This window comes from Lepeophtheirus salmonis, chromosome 5, assembly GCF_016086655.4.
Source record: "Lepeophtheirus salmonis chromosome 5, UVic_Lsal_1.4, whole genome shotgun sequence".
Taxonomy (NCBI): Eukaryota; Metazoa; Arthropoda; class Copepoda; order Siphonostomatoida; family Caligidae; genus Lepeophtheirus; species Lepeophtheirus salmonis.
Genome location: NC_052135.2, coordinates 69,355,729 through 69,377,097, shown reverse-complemented (window position 1 = coordinate 69,377,097; position 21,369 = coordinate 69,355,729). Strand labels below are relative to the sequence as shown.

The 21,369-nt window shown below is 31.9% G+C and overlaps 1 long non-coding RNA gene across 1 annotated transcript; it reads right to left on the bottom strand.

The window, feature by feature from the left end:
- Positions 1 to 19,696: 19,696 nt before the first annotated feature.
- On the bottom strand, positions 19,697 to 20,992 carry LOC121118466 (uncharacterized). The gene is made up of 3 exons (XR_005864460.2): positions 20,390 to 20,992; positions 20,144 to 20,339; positions 19,697 to 20,086 (listed from the first exon to the last, which is right to left on the bottom strand). It is a non-coding gene; the product is annotated as an uncharacterized lncRNA (long non-coding RNA).
- Positions 20,993 to 21,369: the final 377 nt, after the last annotated feature.

Here is a 21,369-nt window from a genome sequence, read left to right as displayed (position 1 = left end):
ATCGACTCGACTTGCAAGTAAAAATTGCGATTTCAGACTTGGTGAGAAAAGGTAGAGACTTGAGTATGAGGAATTAGGGTTTAGGACTTACACTTATCCCTTATTTTAAAATGTTACTACTAATATGCAATAGTGATTAATCTTTTTATACGTAAAGGTAAGTTTCCACATCTATCGGACATGTAAATTAAACTATTTATTATTATTTTTTACTTCGAAATGTTGGACAGACATAGTCCATATTTTTTGTTTTTTTTTAAAGCAAGAAGTATAAATATTGAGCCATATATATGAATGTTTAGAGGTTGCTTACAGCCGTCGGATCTATAATTTTTTGTATAATTTTGCTCTAAAATGATTTTTTTATAACGTTTAAATTTTGATTTAAACTTTTTTGGCAAGCCTTTTTCAAATTGAAAAGTGTATATCTTCACAACCTTTATATTTTTAGTAAAATGGTGTTTTTTCTTGTCATCATACGACTAACATATATTATAGTTATTGATGACATACAAACATGAAAGATATAAAGTAATTATAAGTTTATTTAGTGCTACTTTTGATTTTATAAAAGATGTATTAAGAAGTGGGAGCGGACAAGGTTAATAGAAATAGAATATCATGTCATATCTAAGACTGATGCTTGACTTCCACCACGCTTTTTAATATTGACGTCATAGCGTAAGAGTGGTTGCGTTTTTAGTCAAAGTCTGTATTTCTTGCCCAGTAGTCAGTATGATACATCAAATTTAAAATTCTAGAAATAGTGACGACATAGAATATCATTGGTTGCATGATTTCTCAAAAATTTGTCTGTCTTGCCTAGCAGTCGATACGATACTTCAAATTAAAAATTCGGGCAAGCCCGATGACAGATTGGTCTAACCTTGTGTTTCAATTAACCCCAGAAGCGTATTTTTCTAGTTGGCAATTCGGAAAGTGATTCATATTCCAGAGCTGTTATCAGCATAATTCAATTCTTGAATAGAGAATATCTACATATAAAGCAATCACTAGGGTGTGTGTTAATGGAAGACGGAGAGTAATCCTTAGGTTTGCTCCGGAGTTATAAGTGTAAATCCTTGTTGGACTTGGAATAAAATTGAGGACGGCTTCAGGGAGTACAAAAGAATAGATTAAGGGGTGGTATACTTAGCGGAGCGTATTCTCCAAAATACTGGGAGAGCACGAACGCAGGACGAACTACTACACAGCTTCTTACCGGACAGCCAAAATGTGGCTTTGAGGATAGTGTCCAAAGCAGCGGTAAAGTTTCAGACAATGCTGGTGAAAAAGGTGTCCCTGGAATGCCATATCTCAAGAAAAGTGTCCCAGGTCGCGGTGTGTGAATTTAATTTCAAAGAAGTCCTTAGCCGGGAAAGTAATGAGATACATACGGCGTGTTATTAGTTTGCTATAATTTCTTTTTACTAATTAATTGCTCGGTACATTTCTAGCAATCGACAAAACCTCGAATCTATTAATTGTTTTTTCAAATATTTATATTTATTTCTAGTGTGGTTTTTATATGTTTTAAGGGAATTCAATTATTTTATTCGTATACATTATTGAGTGTATATGTTGTATGATTCTCCTATAATCATCGACCAGTGATATTTGTGTGAAATAAATAAAAAAAAGTGATAAAAAAAATTAAGGACTGATATCGGAGTTATTCCAACTTATATAATATATATCCTTGCTATAAGCGGAGTGGAATTTATGCTTATTTCTTTCATCTAACGCCTGATTGTAGCTAATCTAATAAAAAGTCATGATAGCTCTCTTCCCAAACATTTCTTCATATTGTCAGGATAACTTTTCATATACTTTTTTGGGTTTTTTTTTTAATGTGTGCACAACCTCTAAATATTGATCAATATGGCTCAAAGTAAATATTTCTTCATTTATTATCAAAAGGAACATTTTTTGATAATGCCCCCCCCCCCCCCTCTCTTCAACATTTTGAGTAAAAAAAAACCAAGAGTCTAATGTACACGTCACGACGTGCTTGGAATTTATAGTTTATTTCTGAGAACTCTGTATATTATGGTCTTCAAACCAAAATAGTAGTCCCCTTTTTTTTTCAAAATGAAGAGGTTATTTGATTTAAAACGTTTCTTGTTTGTAAGAAAGAAAATCCCACAAAAATATAAATTTGCTAACACTAAAGTCCTTCCAAAATGTTATATATTGTGGCTAGGGTTTGCCAACTCTCTAAAAAATGAATAAGAAATCCGCCTACCTGATCGCCCTCACCTCTCCTTGTGCGGTGATTTTGAATGGAATTAGATGCATTTTTCTAGTGACATGAACACGTGGAAAACAAATGAATTCAATTTAATAATAAACAAATCAACTTTTTCTACCTAGGTATGGGCGCTTTCTCCCATTCCTCCAGCTATTTTTGCATCCTATTCATTTCCTTGGAAGAATGCGAGTTGAATGGCTGTTTGAAGCTAGATACCTGCTTCTTCAGTACCTCCTCGACCAATGGGATGAATGAGGGATTTCTGTGTCATCGTACACGTGTGTGAATATATTGGTCCTAGAAAGCCCTGGTCAAGGAACACGTTTACCGTAAAATTTCATATAAAACGCGTTGTTATTCACTTTCCAGTGGCATTTTACTGAAAAAAAAATTATAGTATTACGGAATAAAGTCTGTTCCGTTTCAGCTCAATCTGGGACGGGTGCTTTCTGTTCTAAATATTTCATTTTTCAAGGGGCAGTTGGTAATCCTAATCATGATAGGGACGTCCGCAGGATTATATTATCATTGTTTTGTTGTTGTTGTGGTTTTTTTTGGGGAAAAAATTCTTCTAACGAAATTGTTTATAGTAAAAATCAAAAATTCCTTGATTTGGAATTCCTACAGCCCCCCCCCCCACCTACAGAACCCCCTGAGTGGCATTTTTAAGCGTGCAAGAATAAAATTGCATATAATTTACAACTGGTCCTATATAGTCCTGAGAGTAGAAATACCCCTTAAGTTTAATTAAAAATGAGACTTTAGATTCGATTTTGACACTAACTCAAGGACCCTAAACTTGACTCTGCCACGTCAACAACTCTGTAACTTTTAGAGTGGGTCCATAGGCCAATGTTCATGATTTTTGTATTGTGTTTATGATATTATTAATCTCTGGACAAGGTGGTTCCAATACAATGATAAGAAGTGCTCAAATTTAAATATAAATATACTGAAAGCTGGGAATATCGACTTTAAAATATCATATGGATGGAGATCAATTGAGCATGTTTGCATTAACTTATCTTCTTTCGATGGCAGATTTATTATTTGCCTTGCCATTGACGTGTCCAACTATGAAACAGTTTTAAGGTTTGAAGTGTATCAAAGCTGTATATACAGTCTCGTTCCCAATTAAGTTGTTTAATGATATCAGTATGGTTAATTTCAGAGGTGGAGGAAAATGTACTCAAGACTTGTTTCTCGACTAGAACTTGACCCCCATATTGAAGACTTGATGACACAATCAAAGACTCGATACTTGTCTCACGGCTCCAACTTAAAAGTGATTGCAATTTTTGATTGGATAATTTTTAAAGTACATTTTATTTGCAGAGGATTTGTACTGGGCGCGATTAAAATATTGATAGACTTGAACGTGTGGGCAAAGACTTGAGACTCGACTTGGACTTGCAGTTTAAGAACTTTTCCCACTTCGATTAATTTCAGACTTTGATTCGTCAGAAGCAGTTGATAATGAGATGTGTTTTCTTTAATTCAATAGATGCATTATAAAACATCAGGGGTTAATGGGATGAGTAATACTCGAGGGATTCGAGAGAATCGGGAAGGGAATTGTTTAAGATTACCCTATGTATGAACCGCGTGGTCCATTGAAATCTGAACACTTATTAATTCAATAATTAATTAAGGTTCGTTGGAAAGGAAGAATGGCTCCGTCAAAAAGGCCAAACTGTACGCGGAGTTAAATAGAACAGCACAGGACAATCCCCTCAAATCCATGAGAGCCCATGCAAGAGATCCCAGATTTTCACACCAGATTGTCCAGAGAGCTATCAAACATTTTAGTGGAAAGAACCTTGTAAGAGTGGAGAGGCTACTTTTTAGACCAGCAAGGAAAGAAGGTATCTCCTCCGTTGTAAGACTCTTATGAATGAGTTTTTTGAACTCTTTTCTGACACTACTGCTCCCTTACAGGCATGGAAGACATCATTGTCACTAACGGCGTCCATATTAAGGATTAAGAGAGCTCAGACCCACATCTATTTATAGTATTAATTTTGTTAAAGTTTAAAATTCAAAGTGGTTGTATTTTAATGTACGACTCTGTAAATGTAAGTCATAATTAATTGAAGAAATTGCATTCACTTCTTCATTTTACTCAAGCCATAAGTTACCAAGCCTAGGCGTAAAAAGAAAAATTAATTAAAAAATTACAGACCCCACAAAAAAATCCTTTACAATAAACTTGATCAAAAGTCTTTAAAGATATGATTTTCCCAGACAATTAAGGACAAAAATATGTATTTCAAGAGCCATAAGATAAGTTTGATGAATTTGCCAAAAGGGTCTCATTTATAAACCATATAGTTATTTTTCTCACAATTCTAACACCACTCCCATGTGGACATATGTACTTCTTTTCTTCAACCCCTCCGAAGAACCAGTTGTTTTTTACCCCATCCCTAAATAAATTGATATTTTCCATATTTCATTAAATAACTTGTTTTTGTTTTTTTAACATTCTATTAAGATGTTTTCCTAATGGGCCCTATGAAGTCATTGAAGGCATCTTGGCAGATTATTTAAGTCTAGTTTCAAGTTAACCCCTCCCTCTCCATCGTGGATAGACGTCGTTTAAGGACTGATCCCCCTCACTCAAAGTGGTCACGTGGGGTTTGAATCCCCCTAAGTCCCTATAAAAGGAACCATGGGCCTCTCAAAGTTGAAACTACTTGTATTGCCACATAACAATAAATATTTACTAAGTCTAACAACGTTGTCAGAGGAAAACACAAAATATTAAATAGTTTTGGGGTTGCATCACATCGAAGCTCGCGTTTTGTTTCATCTAAAATGATTATTATTATGCATTTTTGTGTGGACACTGGACAGTGTAGATACTTATGTACATATATATTAGTGTTGGGTTTCGGCCTGCAAATCCTAGACTGGTCTAAGACCCGTTATATTTTTTGTTAGACCGAATTAGTTCGGAGCATAATAAAGCTCTGTCTGGACCGGTCTCATATAAAAAATCGGTCTTTACCGATTTTAGAAATAAATTATTTATAACATGACATCATATGTTTTTACAAGTAGAATGACGTTATACGAAGTTCAAAAATAGATAGCTTCTACCGTCTCTTATATTTATACAGTATTTGGTTCTAGAACTGATCGTGTACTTTTCAGATTTTTGTTGAAAAAAATGAATGACAATTGATCTAGAAAAAAAAAATGGTCTCTCAAAATATATGAGACCGAAAAAATCGGTCAAAAAAAATAAATTGAGACCCGAAAAAAATCGGTCTACATTGTGAGACCAAAAAATAAATCGCCCCACGGTCTAAGACCGCAGTCTGGACCGAAAAATTGGTCCAAATTGGTGGAGAAAAAATTACTTAGGACCGAACCAAAAAAAAAATCGGTGCTGGACCGAGTCTCAACGCTAATATATACCGGGCCGTGCAGAACTATTTACCGATTGTTGTTCAGAACATATGGCGGACAATAATGACATTTGAATGATTTGAGAAACAATTTGTTCATAAATTTTTAGAATAATAAAATAGTTTGTGATCAAATTTAATCAATGTATTTGACTCAATGACACTGGTCAGGCACGTCTGAAGTGCCACAGACTTTCTGGATGTAATTCCATGGATCTTAAAAGCCTTTAAGCATTTATTTCTAATGTCGTTTTTTGCAACATTGGTCATTCTAATGCCCTAGATAGGGATTAATTGAGATCTGGGCTCTGACTTTCATCTTGATTCATTAAAACTCCTACAGCTTTTTAAGCGTGGGCGGGTGCTCCATCTTATGAAAACCCCAAAAGTTGCTTGGATTTGATCCAATTACACCAGAATTTCACATAATTTGAATATTTTGTAAACACCGTTCGGATGAAACAGATTTCCTTCAACGTTCCCATCTTTCTGGCCTTAATGTTGTTATGAGGCGTGTCGGCAAAAAGTATATTTACATCATCGTTAAATAATTTTGCACGGCCCGGTATATGTATGGATGGTACAAGTTGCACGTGGTTATTATCCTGGACTTGAAACTTTTTGAGTACAAATAAAATATAAAACAGCATCGTTTTAATAATGTTGCTATTGTGGTCTCACTTGTGGAAGGTTACGCTCACAGCCCAAATAAAATTATCGTTTCATTTGAAGCTGAGAGGGGCGTTTGTAATTTTTGTAGGGCTTTGTTAAATTATAATTCAAACACTTGTTATTTACTAATATATTGAGATATATTTGAAATTCTGTATATATATATATATACAATCTTTAGACTTGACATGTGGATCAGGAAAATAATATTAGGGGGGAATATCCAATTTTATTATCCTTTTCACTCAGGGTTTTTTCAACATATACCTACATATGGATGATCCACTCTACCGGTGGGGCCATAGCGAGGTATGGTCCTTCACTTTTTTGCAATTTATGCAGAAAGAACAATTTGAATCTGGCTCAAGGATAGGCTCAAAAAAAAAAATGATGATATCAAGTTCCTGACAGCTACCTCGAGCCAACACTATAACACAGGGATCGACAACCTATGGCACGTGTGCCACTGCTTGCACGCAGAGGTACTTCTGTAGATTGTTGTGTATGTTTTTTACAATTATTGTTGATAGTGGCGCACTCATTAATTAAAAATTTTGAGGTTGGCACTCCATGTCTCAAATGTTGCCTACCACTGCTATAACATTATATAACAGCTTATATATTGTATCGCCAATAGTTTAATTCTGATGTTAACTAGTAATCATGCAATAAGTTCATATTAAAATTGTGTTAGGGATATCGGTGTGCCGTGGTTATGCGCATTTTTCTTCATATTTGATCATTTTACTCAAAATATATATGCATGACACAAAAAGTTTTGCTAAGATTGTAATTTGTTTGGGTAGTTTCGATTATCTCTAATTTGATTTACCAGTAGATAAAACAATACAAATAGATAAATGCAATTTTGTATATGTCTGAAGATTTGATGTGAACAGCAAATTATATCTAACCAAAATAAGTTCATAGATGTATTAAATGATTCCTTGCACAAATCATCTTGAAATACAGTTTCAAAGGCCAATAATCTTTATGTCAATGAAACTCTCATGAATTTGACAACTGCTTTTTACACAGTCTTTCTCCTATATATTGAAAGTCGAATAAATATAAAATGGAATCAATAAATTATTCTAAAGCATACCCCAAGTTATATATTTATCGAAATTCTTAATATTGATTGATTTTCTTAAAATGATTCAATATAGTTTCTTTTAGAAGAGAAATAGAGGTTAAATATATAAAAAATTCTTGTATTATATAATGGAAAGGGGTTTCTGACTCCCTATCTATATATCTTGTACACCATCACAATTACTCACTTTATAGGATTTGGAGGTCAGTAGAGTGATAACTGATAAGTTAATGAAGTATGTTTATATATAATATAAATATATCATATTTAGACATTTCACGAGACTTTCACGGTGAGGTCCCCATCTTGATCTATAACTCTAGTACAATCCTTGATGTAAGTAGAGATTTCAATATCTCTTCATGACATTTTGATGAAGAAATAGACTTCATATGAATGTTAATGATTCTTTGCAACGGAAGGTAGCAGTAGCTTTCAGTGATTCCTTCTCAATGCTTTGAAACCTACGTATTATATATAATTAAGGGTTGAAAAATTATTATTGTCAAGCTTGTTTATCTTTTTGTTTTTAATTTCTCAAAGCTGGAATACAACGGTTAAAATTAAAAACAAATATACAACGAAGAAGAAATAGTATTCTCTCGATTGTTATCTAAGGGAAAAAGGTCGCAAGACGAAAATGTTGCTAGGCAAAAAAATGTACAAGGCGAAAATGGCACACGGCAAAAACGTCACAAGGTGAATACGTAGCAGGCAAAAGCGTAAAAGGCAACCATGCTCAAGACAAATCAGATCTTGAGGAGGACTAGACAGAGGCTGAGAGACGAAAACTTTGAGATGCAGCTCCTGTTAATGTCAAATAAAGAGCTGGAAGAGAAAGGATTTAAGTAGATATTTATTATTCGCCGGCAGACTATATTTTATTTATTTTTTTATTATAGTTAAGCCTTATGAATAAATAAATTTTTAAAAGGCGTATAAATTGTTGATCTAAGTTAATAGGTATATTTATGTATATATATATATATACAAGGTTAATATAAATACAAGGTTTGACCATCATGTAATCGGTCTTGCTAGAATTTTCAATTTAATGTATTGTAGCGACTGCTGGGTAGGACAGGCAGATTTTGACAAAATACGCAACCACTCATATACTATGACTTCAATATTAAAAGGATGGTGGAAGTCAAACATCAGTAATACAAGATTATTGTATAACCTTGTATAAATATATATATATAGGTTTAGTTGTATCTTTAAAGAAATGGTATATTTGAATATGATCACAATTAAATTGATCGGATACCTCCTCGCAAATGGTCCTGATCGTTATATCGCTATATTGAAGTCATTTTCTGATCTCTCAAAAGCCTTTATATTTTTATTCATCAATTTATGTAAGACGGTATTAGTAATTGGTTTGTTGGCTTATTTTAATATTCAAATAGATACCAGGAATGTATTCCCCGTTTTCAAAAAAAAGGTATTTTTATACTTAAAAAATGTAGTTATTTATATCTTCGAGATGGTTGACTTCCACAATGATGAAGTCATTGGGAAATGCTATATTTTCTTCAATAACCGTAGAAAATTGTTCAAGTACGAAATCTTATCTTTCTAACACCATCTAGCATAAACAAATCACACGTATACAACGCAAGATACACATTACTACAGCCATGTATTTAAAAATAATGAACTTTTATTTTCTACACTCATTATTTGGAGAAATATTGATCACGTGCTCTTGGTTTATAACTTCGTTGTAAACTTTTTCTAACATTTATTGAATAATCATTCCGTAGTTGGATAACTAATACCAACTGATTTGGGTATTTTATTACTGTTTCTTTTGGGAACAATGCTTGAAGATACAATAAATGTAATGAACTTTACCTTTGTTATTATATAATGTTCTTGATTAATATTAGAATAATGATTGTTTATCCTTGACAATTTAGTATATAATTTTTTTTGGTAAGTTTTGTGCATCAAAACATTTGGGAATCAACAAAGAACTTGTTTACACTACGGATACTTTGTATCCTTAATTAAAAATATATATTGTGTCATTTCTATAATCATTAATCACTAATCAGTATTATCAATCATTATTTTGAACAATAGGTATATTCATGGAATTCTAGATATTATATAAAAAATCCATCAATGTCATTTTTTCTCCATTTGAGTCATGGATCCTTCTTTGTTTATAAACTTTATACATATACTGTGCTTAGTGCCTAATTTGTATTTATTTTAAAATTTTGAAATTTGTATAACTAAATTATTTGCAATTAAAAAAATGTGTGGAAGACTTATTTTCTCTGGAATCTTTAGAAATGTTCAACACTCTTATTTATTATTGTACACATAATAAAAAATTTACTCATATGGGAAAAGGAAAATTTTTATTCCAAATATCTATGGTATATTCAAGATACAAGTAATACTTATTATTTATCAAGGTAACTTGAAATACTTGATATTTATAAGTATCTTGAGTATAATATTGAATATAAAAAACGGAACTTTTCTGTCAAAATACACTGAACCTCTCATTTTTGAAGCGTTTCTAGGATTGGAGTGATTGGGGGTATTTTTTAGGAGAAACAAAAATACTTATTTTTCCCCTTTAAGTGTTAAAATTTTCGAGCGGAGCCTAAATTTTAACAAATACCCTTTTTTTGCCTGTTTTGCCATTGACATTTTTTACATAATAATTATTTGTTAGTACTGGCAACATAATTAATGCTGATTTTGGTAAAAATAAAGCCATTTTTTCAAATGTTTGACCTTGTGATTTATTTAGTATCATTGTCATTGCTTGCTTAATTGGGAACTATTTTCTAAAAAGTGATCATGGAAGCTCATCTCTACCAGAAGTAATTTGGAAGATTCTTGGAAAACTATTATTATATAAGATGTTGTTCCTTTTTCAACCATAATAAAGATATAGGATACTGTTAGAGACGGTTGGTACAATAATTTGTTTTTTACATTTTTAATTTTTTTTGGTGCATTTTGGAATAAACTACCATTAACATAAAAAAAACTTTGAGACACGTGGAATGGATCTTATTTTATGAAAAAAATCAACTTATTTGCGAAAAAAAAAAACTTGCCCTCCAGAACCCAAGAATCTGATCAGAGCAGAATTCTAAACAACTTTTGTTTTAAGTCAGTATTTGTTTCCCTTTTTTGAATAAATTCGTTCCTATCATTGCTTTTCTGGCGGGACCAACATCATACACATATAAATTATTTTAAAACTATTTAGGATTACGCTGACTTGTAGCTAGTACGTACACCGTCTTTGAACTGTTTTGTCCTCACGGCTACCATCAAGGTGACATTGCTGAGCCTGGAAGCGGTACTGCCCTTCACTTCGACCATACCCTACATTCAAAGTTATGGGGGGGTTAAGATCAGATGAAGAAAGTTTGGCCTAAAAGTGCTCAAAATTATATTTGAACCATTATTATACTTAAATTGCAGTGTAAGATAGGGCTTTATCCTGCTGTTACAATATTTATGATGTGGGCAACGAAATACTTTTGATTTAATGAGTTTAAAGTTAATGGAATTCTAATTCTGGACAACCATTTACTTAATTCCTTGAAATATTGAATACTTGGTTTATTACTAGATAAATTCTTCGGAACTAAAGATGGGAATTGATATTAATTACTAATAAACTTAATATCCTTTAGAACAGTGGTTCCAACCTGTGGGTTGCGACACCAATGCCATGGGGTTGCTTATCGATTTTTACCCGAACGTGAATATTATATTAAACACGGTAAAAAATGAAGACAGTTAAATAAATAAAATTAAGACAGTTTTATAAATTCACACTATGAAAATAAATGTAAAGTTCCTTAAGTCACTCAACACAACGTCTGAGACAGTATTGAACATGTTTCGTTTCTGTTTTGGTTGCGCCACCGCTATCGCTCCTTATAAGTCACTCAACATAATGTCTGAGACGGTATTGATCTGCTGTCGATCCTCCCATCAGTGTCGTTGACACACTTGGAGTGACACGTTGTTAGCTTTATTCGAGTGATTCTTAACCCTTTAAAAATGAGTTTAAGAAAGAGAAAATACAACGAGGATTTCTTGAAGTGGGGATTCACTGACATAGTTAATGCAGGCGTGGAAAGACCACAGTGTGTGGTATGTTTGGAAGTTCTTGCCCAGGAGTCTATGAAACCACCTAAACTTCAAAGACATCTCAAAACTAAGCACCCTGCTTTGAAAGATACAAGTATTGATACTTTTAAAGCAAAAGTTGATGGCGTCAAAAGTCGCCGCCTTGATAGCAGTAGATTATTCTAAAACAAAAATTTAGCCACCATTGAAGCTTCATACACGGTTGCATTAAGAATAGCACACGCTAAAAAACCACACACAATAGCTGATAATCTTATTTTTCCATTTACCAAAGATACTGTGCGTCTCATGATCGGTTCTGAAGCAGTAAATAAATTATTGCTTCTATCAGTGTCAAACAATACGGTAAAACGAAGGATAACGGATATGTCCGAGGATATTTTATGCCAAATTATTCAATAATTAAATGAAACTCCTACTGGGCTGTTCAGCATATAGCTTGATGAAAATACTGATGTGACAAACTTTGCACAATTTCTTGTGTATGTTCGTTATTAAAAAAGAAAAAAAATAAAGGAAGATTTCTTGTTTTGTAGCCTCTGCAAACATCAATTACTGCTGCTGATATTTTTGATTTAATTGAGGATTTCTTCAAAGAACATTCAATCAAATGGGAGTTTGTACTGACGGGGCACCTGCAATGCTCGGTTGTAAGTCTGGCTTCCAATTATTAGTTAAAAGGTGAGTCCAGAAGGAATAGGGGATCACTGCATGATTCATCGCCAAGTTTTAGCTACCAAGACGTTGCCTGAACCATTCAAAGAAGTGATTTACCGAGTAATTAAAGCCGTAAATTACGTTAAATCAAGGCTACTTGCAACACGGCTCTTCAGAGTTTTATGTGAAGATTTGGGTTCAACCTAAGGAACCTAAGAGATTTTTTGAATTGAGAGGAGAGCTGCAAATATTTCTTAATTCTCAAAATGCAAGCGAATATGAATCAATGTTTACGGATGAATTTACGTTGTGCAAATTGGCATACATGGTCAACATTTTTGCCATATAGAATAGTATTAATACAGGATTACAGGGTAAAGATAATAGGATAATATATTTGTCTGAAAATATATCGTCTTTCAAAATGAAATTGGAATTCTGGATCAGCAAAATTAGACAAAAGAAATTATTCATGTTCCCAACACTTGCCCAAATTGTTGAAGAAGCGACAAATGAAATTGACATCGAAGACTTGTATGGCTTGATACAAGAATATTTGAAAAATCTTAATGTTCAAATAAGAGAATATTTTCTTGATGAATGTTCCAAATCTTTCCCCCTTACAATCAACCCTTTTAATGCCAGTGTATCTGATGTCCCTGAAGCAGCAGGAGAAGAGTTCATCGACGTAAAAACAGCTTTGAAGCTAAATCATGATTTGGTGAACTGCAATTACAAGAATTTTGGGCAAAAAATTTCAAAAAATTACCAGTAATATCAGAAATCGCAATAAGGAATTTATTGCCGTTCCCAACAACTTACATATGTAAAACAGCATTCTCCCAACTTCTCATCCTTAAAAACAAGTACCGAAATAAATTAGATGTGGAGGACAACTTGAGATGTGCCATATCGACAACAGAGCCCAGGATAGAATTGCTAGCTAAAAAACTACAATACCAGCCGTCTTATTAAGGTCAGTTCATAAGGATATTTTATATAACGGTGTGAAATTTGTTAGTTCGAATAATTTGGAATTAATTAATGTTTTGTAGGAATTTTGAAATTTTTTATGAATAAATTTTAAATTAATCATATATTTACAGAATGTACAGTTACTTCATGAATAAATCGCAATATATGACAGTTTGTTATAGAAAAAATAAATGTGTATAAGATATTTTAAGGTCGCTTCCTGATTGCTTGTTCTAAAATGGGTCGCTATACTTGAAAGGCTGTAGAATAAGCTTTTGATAATAGTTATGGACATACAACTAAGGTAACTTGAAAGACAATGTATTTTAATAACTTACATTTGGGACAGCTGTCCTTTTCGAATTGTTGTACCGTAGCAACTGCTGGTCAAGCTAAATAGAAGGATTGCTTCTGTGACGTCAGAGTCGATGTAAAAAAATTATATAATATAAATATTGTGTTTTAATTGTAATCAAAGTAATTAAATAAAATTATTATTATTAAAATTTCATATACCTATATTTATATAGTAGCCGGTGATGGAATCCCGCAATAAATCTTGAATCTGTAGCTATGACTTACCTAATAATGTGGCTTACCAAATTTCCCTAAGGATGAAAGATTTAGGAAAGAGTTTGTCATCGAAAGGGTCGACTTAGAAAGACACACAGAATTTGTGCAAATCATTTAGAGGAAAACAATAAGAAGCTAAAACCTAATCTATATTATCTAAATGTGATGAAAGGAGGACTTGAAAAAATACTTACTAAGGTTCAAAGTAAAATCATCAACAACGGAAATAATCTGGTAGCTTGAATAAAGAGGATATTATTCAGGGACTGGTACTCAGGTATCTTTTCTTCTCTCTTTGAATATGATGGGACTTGCAACGATCATCATCAAAATCCCTTTGACATATCACTGATAAGAAATAAAACATTACTAAAATTTTATAGCTTTAATCAAATTATATATATATATATATAGTCAGACTTTTTAGTCATCATATCTTGAGGCAGATTAAGTCCTACGATCCTACGATCTCAGAATCTATTATATAAATTGGATAACACTACACATACTTTTTTCAGTATTCCACAAGTTAATTTATATAATAATACATGGTCACACTTGGAGCTATGTCCAGCTTATATATCCTGACGATGTCAACGGATAAGAAGTTCCATCTTAGAACTTTTGGGATTCATAGTGTATCAGTGTGATACAATCATCAACTCCTAAGCATTTGCATAGCCAATAATACAGTTATCATTTCATTAAATATATTGAAAAAGATGACGAAACATTCCTAAACTTTTACATTTATAATAATTTATTTTGTGTACGCCTTTGGATATATTTGATATTCGAATCAGTGTGTTCTATGCATAATATTCAAGGCCTTAAGTTTAATAAACCCAAATGTCGCAGCACTATTTTAATATATTTACTTAAAAAATCACTACACTTCTACGGAGAATAAATTTGTGTCTTCATACCGGCACATAAATCTTTAACCGACAAATTCAACATTTTTAGGGATTGTATTTAAAAACTTGTTAAGTTTGATTTTAATAATGAAGACTTAAATACTTTTCAGTTTTTAAACAAAGTTTATAATTATACGTTCAACTCAATCGATGAATTTGATAGTATATCGGCTGTGACGTCATGCTCCATCGACAAAGGAAAAACAAGAAAACGTTTGATGGAAGTATAGAGGATATATAGAGTGACAAAGTTTTAATTGATGGCTCTGAAGTAGTGGATTATGAGTCAGCTGTTGTTGGGTTTTTGAACGTTAACAGAAAGTCGTAAAACCTCCATGCTAGCTTCATAACAATTCAGTGTGACGTGTGGGGCCTCTTATCCCTACTAGATGTCACTATTAAATCAATCTTCTGACGTCAGAAATTTAATATTTAATTAATCAAGGAAATTCTACACTCAAAATGCATTAACATAAGAAGAACCAATGAATTCTTGGATAAGAATATATCTAAGAATTCATTGGAAGAGCCCATTTAAAGTCTTTGATTCAGTTATTTTTGATTTTTTGTAACCTACCTACATACTGAATATATAACTTAATTCATTTATATTGTACTACGAATATCTCATTTTTTTAAAGAAATTTGTTCTTCAAGGAAGGATTTTGGAGTAAATAAAATAGAATTAAAATAACGAAATATTGAAAATTCATTTAATGTTATATATCTAAAACTCCTCATTTTGCATTGCAGATTTTATTTTTTATAGTATAATTTTAATTCATTTTAAACATCCGTCTTTGGATGTAAGAGCAGTTCAGATTTAAATTTAAAAAAACAAAAAAAACTCATGGAAACTTACAGTTCTTCCGATTTATATTTACAAAAAGCTCTGAAGAACGTACTAGAAGAAAGGAATATTTTTTTAGCCTTCAATATCCTCCCAAGCCAGCAGCAACCTCACTTAATTGTGAAAATCATTTTGAGAGGAAAATGTGTATCTCAAATCCATCGCGGATGAAACAAAATATTTTAAAATCCGAAGCAATTCCGACAATTCAAGCTCTCCTACCACCTGATCATAACTATTCTAATAAATGTATAATGTCTTATAAGCCGGTGACAGATGTATCACCGATAAGAATGTTAGATAATCATGTACCCTCAACTATATTTGATTCCAAATTTATGCAAGAAGTCAACATGCAGACTATGTGTCATGATTGTCATATGTATGTAAAAAAGATAGAACATCAAGATGATATCTTCTTTGAGGGCATCTATTAAAATAATGTACAAAAATATGTCGTCTGAAAGACAAATGTTTTTCTCAATTGAAATGTTATAACTCTGATTTGATGAAAAATCTGTAAGTTACAAATTCTAAAAGCCGAATTGAATCATTACAAAAAGTAATGATTCAATTAAAGATGCATTGAAAATATGATTGGCCTGTTGGAAGTCTGGTAATGACTTATTAAGAGATTATTTCCTCTACCTTGCATTAGAACTTTACAAAAAAAGACAGAATTATTTATGCTTCATGACGGAATCTCTAATGAAGTCTTTGACGTGCTAAAGATCAATGTCAGAAGTATATCAGAAATTGATAGAAAAGCATCTTTAACATTAGATGAATGTTCAATTAAGTTGTCACTTGATTATGATGGCAAAAATGGATGTATAATGGGAAGATCCTCTATTCCATAATCCAAAGAATATGGAAAAGCTCTTGTTTTTATCCTTTTATTCGTTTCCACGGTGAGATAGAAGCCAAATAGTAGCATTTTATTTTCCACCAAATCCTTATGACGGATCAAACTAAGGTCAAATTATAATTGATATAATTAAAATATCCTGCGAAGTGGGAACTGATATTCTAAACATTTCTACTGATATGGGATCTCAAAATGTAGCTACGTAGAATTGGTTTTGTATAAATTGTGGTAAAAAATCTCAAAATATAAATAAAATCAATAACTCAGCTATTCCTAGAGATAAACTTCATTTACTTGCTCAAAAAAATTGGATAAATCTTTTCTACTGAAATGATATAACTTTATCTGAGGAGACTCTAAAATCTGACAATCTTCCGTCAAAACATTTGGAGAGGGTTGCTAATTTCCAGAAAGATTTTGTACTAAAAGCATCATGAAAATTTGAAAAGATGAAGGTAGGCCCAGCCTTGAATTTGTGGTCCCATGAAGTGAGTAGGACAATAAGATACATGGTTGAAGAGAATGTTTGTGGTAGGAGAGTGTTAAAGGGTGCATGGTTTATTGACACATTAAGAAACTGGTATGACTTAGTCTGCCCAAGAAAAATTATCTTTACTTTTAACGATAAAAATGAGGCTCAATATGTGGATGCAATTATTTTTCTTATGAGCTTTATTAAAACATTAAGGAAAACATAGTTATTTCAAAAGGAAATATTAATTGGAAGCCAACTCAAAGAGGATCCATTTTAACAACATTGTCAATCATTGATAATCAAGAAAAACTACTTCATGCGGTACGGAATTTGGTCTTAACTTCTCATTTCTCATCCAATTTAGTATTGTAAGAGTAACCAATCCCACCCCTTCAGCTAAAGAATTCAAATTTATACACTCAGATTAATATGTTTAAGTCAATTTATGAAATATGTAAAGTCGAATAGTTATTATTATGACGATTCTTCCTTTTTAGCGCGGAGATTCTTGATTTAATAAGAACTTATGCAGATCAAGACAAAACCTCCTAGTAAATTGATTTTTTTCTCACAATTTATATCAAACTTTTATAATTCACCCCAAATATCAAAATATGAAATTTATCGGGTTATGTTACTTTTAAAATAGAAAAGTATGATTCTTATTGTAAGGCATGTTTATCTGTTTAAAAAAATACAATTAATGAAAACTACAATGATAGCATAACCAAACTTATAAACATATCTGATTACACTGGACATAGTCTTGTTTACTGTTCCCAAGAATTTTTTTATAAATATCATGTTACTAATTGAGAGCACTATACGAAATATGGAAAAATCTTTATACACTGCTCAAAAGAAAAGCCTTTCTGTCAAAATAAAACCTGCATGTTATGTATAACTAAAGATGTGGTGAGTCAACTAGAAATGACGCTTGAGTAAAAATCAAGTTATTCAGAAATTCCTCTTTTATTTATTTACTTAATAGATAGTATCTGCCAAATAGTTTATAGACATGTTTGCTCCATGATCATTATGGGATGTATGCTCAAATTTGAGGGATGAGATCATAGAGAAAGAAATATATATGCAAAAAGGATGTTTTATTGCCCTCAGCTGTTCACGTTGTTGTATAATATATATTTTCTGTGACCCTAAAAACCCTGAATATGAGTTTTTTTCAATGTGTAGTATCTATATTTCTTTTAAATCCCCGAGTTAGAATAAGATATCAAATATAAACGATATTTGAATAAAAATAGCAAAAATGTAGATGGTGTAAATATTGCTTAACAAACATATAAAAAAAGTCGTTTAAAAAGTTCATATGTAAAAGCATTAATAAATAGTTGAATTACTGTTATCTCGATCCTGATGTTTTTTATTGCATTTTCTTTGATTAAGCAAGATCGTTTGATGACTCACAAGTAATATATATTTAATTGAGTTTGATTGTAAAGAACACATAACATCAAAGGGAGGATTAAGAGCAATTTATGGCATAGATACTAACTCATATTTGATATTCATCTCAATAATATTACAATTATATTCGTCAAAGGCTAGAACCAAAGTTGAAGTGAAGGGAATCAGAGGATTCGCTGGGAAAAGAGGGACGGAAACAGTCAAGACTTTCGTTTTACTATTTGTATTTCGATTTGTGAGTTCAAGTAGTAATCAATAGTCAAAAGAGCTTCTCACTCTTTAATATCGACTACGAACCTCATATTATATTAATAGAATGAGTTCCTTAAATAAAAATTTCCAAATAAGGTGTTTCATTGAAGATTAGAGGCTCAAACGCTCTCTTCATTGTTAAATCCTATCATCGACTCGCGAAGATAATATAATTACTTTATAATTAATTATTGTAAAAAAATAAACTGTGTTTTTTTCTTTATCTTCATTTATAGACAATATAGTAAAATAAAATTAAATCAGGGACACCATATGTTTATTTAATTTTATAGTGACCGTAAATTTTTGCAATCTTTAAGAAGGAATAACGGGGCCTCTTCGGGATAATCAAAATAATTTATTAAAAGAAATGGAAGGTAATTAGTTGAAGAATAGAAAGTTACCCCACACTTTTTTTGAGAAAATGTACTTCAAGCGTCATTTCTAGTTGACTCACCACAAAAGCCAACTTGTATCAAAAAGTATGGCAATTAGAATTCCCAAAAAATAGTTTTTATACAATATGACTCTAAAAATCAAAGAAGGATTAGAAGCTTATATATGTATTTTTCTATAAAAATTAATTAATTACTATTTTTTAAAAGTTTGAGATTTATTTAAAATTCAATCAACCAATATCAGATCAATCAAATTAATCACACTTTATTTACACGATTATGATTCTTATTTTTTTATATCTACGATTTCATTCTTAACATTAGTTCGTGTTCGGAGAAAACATTGTTTCGATTAGCTTGTCCTCTTCATCTATTACGATCAATCCATTGTATATCTAGGATGAAATAACATTTACATGTCCAAAATAAAGACAAATGAATAAATGACATTTAAAAATAAAATAATGGAGAACTCATAAACAGGAAATTCAAATTTAGAAAAATATATTTGATATTGTAATTTTTTTTTATTATGCGTCCAATAAATAATTGAACCAATTACATTAAAAACTTTGTTACATTTAAACTATTATCTTCCAATATTCACAAGAGTAATATTCCAATATGTGACAAGCCGTGTAGAAGAGGATCCCCTATTCAATAAGTTAGGAATTTGTAACGATAATTGTAATTGTAGTCGTTACGTGTCGTAACGATTTTATCAAAGAAATATTTTCTTTAGAGTAGGAGACGAAGCGAGTTGACTTTAAGAGGATTCAACTCAAAAAGTTATGATACTCCACACACAGTTCTCCTTATGTTCCTTGCTGTATTTTCCATAATATTTTTCTTTATGAAAGTCTTTCGTTTTTTAATATATTGTATAGAATGATTTAATACAAGATGCAATAACTATTTATATGTAATAGCAGAATATAATATGCTTTACACTCCCAAACTATAGAGAATAAAGAGGCACATTATCTTTAAGATTATAGAATCATCCTCCATTTGTTTTCGAGTTAGAAAAAAGACTCACAGTAATAAGAAAATGAGGGGTGAGATTCTTGAAGTTTCTAACTTCTATAATTGTCCATGTAGAACGTTCATCACGGACTCACCTAATAAATGGAATTAATTTAAATGTGATAAAGATAAGGGATTTCTGCGTGATCTACATCAAGGACACTGAAGAACTCTGATCAATGAGCTAGGTTTCTTAGAGTAAAAAACGAAGCAGTGTTGACTTAAGTAGGAATGGACACCCGGATTTTAATGAAGGAGTTGAGGATGGAGCTCTCTCAGTTTCTGAGTCACACACGGCCTTTAGCTAAGTTTGAGTGGTTTTATAGAGCTTCCTGTTTCTTGTGAAGTCTATGATGAGAATGAGAGTAGTATTGTATGATCACTTCATGTTTTCTTACCTTAATTATAATAATAAATTTGATTGATCTCCCCCCGATTTACGACATTAGCTGCTGACATGAAATGCTGCGACAACAGCGCCCTTAAGCAATCTATCGGTGGAAGTATACATGTAAATCCTGTGTGTTTTTTAGCTGGCCCCTTAATTTGTATTTGGTATGATAAAGAACTAATTTTATTTTCTTTAACAGTTGTCATTATTATTTAATTCCTGAGTAGTGAACATCCTTCCTAAATAAATTCATTTATATTCAAAACCTGTTTGAACGTTCGCGTGTGCTCATAAAGGACGGAGCGTTACACTGAGGATTTAGAGTTATAATTGTAAGTCCTTGTTGAGCTGTGAGTAAAATTGGGGATCGAAATCGGAGTAATTCTAGTCAATGTCCTTGTTTAAATCCTTTTATCCTTCCTCTCTTGTCACAGCTAATTGTAGATGATCTAATGAAACGTCATGAGCATTATTCTTTATATCCTCCAAAACATTCTTAAAATTATCAGGGTGTCCATCTTGATTTTCGTTTTCTTTTTTTAACATGCCCTTTCTCCACTGGATTTTCACCTTTGGGTGGGTGGAAGATACATATCACTATCAGTCCAAATATGTGTAATTGACCTACCTTGTATTTCTAGTTACCTTTCATACAATATATTTTTATATATTATCTCTATGAATTGATATGAGTCATTTCATGATTGCTTAAGAAATAGACAAACTTCAACAACAACCCAGTATGGCTTAAGTGTACTTATTGCTAAGACGGTGTCGATTATATTCATATTCAATAGCACTGTAAGTGTTGATTAAAAATTCCCCATCCTTTATTGTCTAGATTAAGAAGTTACTCATACGAAAAAATGCATTTCAAGATAATTACTGGTTTAAGTCGTACGATATTTTGTATTAGTACATAGAAAGATAGTGATGTTGTTTTCAAGATCGGTTTTGTCTCTTGAGACCAATATTCAAACGTGTCAT